The sequence below is a fragment of the Teleopsis dalmanni genome, chromosome 2, assembly GCF_002237135.1.
Source record: "Teleopsis dalmanni isolate 2A chromosome 2, ASM223713v2, whole genome shotgun sequence".
Classification (NCBI taxonomy): domain Eukaryota; kingdom Metazoa; phylum Arthropoda; class Insecta; order Diptera; family Diopsidae; genus Teleopsis; species Teleopsis dalmanni.
The window spans coordinates 25,537,007-25,538,552 of NC_051847.1; positions in this window are offsets into that span (position 1 = coordinate 25,537,007).

The window sequence follows — 1,546 nt, forward strand, 5'->3', positions numbered from 1 at the left end:
AAATCTGCATTCTACTCGATTGAAATAAAAAATTTGCCCTCTGACAATTACAGTAATTAAAATATAGTTTAAATGAATGGAAATTATATCAACAGATCAGGTTTTTAACAATAAATTAGAGATAATCTTAATATAATTTAATACGAGTATGAAATAACATATGTATTAAATCTTTAAAATTGAAGAATGTACAATAGATTATTTCTAATGCACTAATCATATACGATTTTATTCGTAGTATATAATACGTTACTGTATACGGATTGAGCAGTGATGTATACAGAGACTCACTTACGGGGGATTTTTTATAACTACATAAGTCAAGGTTTACGTGAAAAGATTTAATTAAAACAAATCCCTTATATCTCAATAGTTGACTCAATTGCCAATGGATAAAAAGATACTCAATGGAAAATATGTCATCATATTAAGCATATATTCGCTTCGGAAATATATACAGCGTACACTAAATTATGTAATAAATGATAAACCCATTATCTGCCTATCAAAACAAAATATTGTGTATTACAAACAAAGTAAAATCGGAATTATAATTCTTTATAAACAGACACCTATGTAACTTCTTGAGAATCTGCTGTCCGAGGACCAACAGATGTAACTAATCTACGTCTGATATCTGCCTATGTATCTCGGACAGTCTGTCTATCTATCTACTCATCTCTTCATTTGTCTAACTATTCTGATATTAGTAAATAGGTCTCTTTGTTTTCAAACTAACCAAATGAAAGTGTGTACTTAAACTTATCATTAGTCTCAGTAAATAATGTCCTAAAATTGTTAATGAGTTCTAAGCAGCTCTTATATTACCGATAATCGGTATATAAATGTAGTAAATATATTTATTTCTATAGAATACAAAAAGAAAACAAAAAACCCCAATTTATAAATACAGTTAAAAATAAGTTTAATATAAATATAGCGAATATTGGATACTTACTACAACTCTATATTAAAAGGAGTTGAAGCAATGGTTAAAACTGATCTGTGTTCTTGTTTCCGATATCAATTATACATCTGACCCATGAAATAGAATATTCGTAATGTGCCAGTTAAAAATAATATTGCTATAGACGCTACTAGCAATCAAGACAGGCCGGCCTCGAGAAGAATTATGTTTATCAGATATTTCTTCAAATTCCCGATTTGAAAAACTTTTGGTTTTTTTAAACATTTGCATTTTATGTTTGATAATCAAAGAAAAACTAATCCATTCATGAAAATCTAGCTTACTATAGTTTTTCAATTTGTAAATACTTAATTAGAATTCAACAAATTTTTACGCTATAACTGGTATTACTTTCAATAACTATGTCATTCTTTCTCTGCTGCTGGTGACAAAATGGGGGACCTTTTGTCCCTCCTTTTTTGAATCAAAGTATTTACATATATAGAAAGTTTTATTTTTTTTAATTTTTGATATTTTGCCATTTGGGTATTCTATATTTGTAAAGAAAGTTATATTAATTATATACGATATTTAATTATTTGCAACAGAAGTATATACAGCAATATTTGTGATATGAAC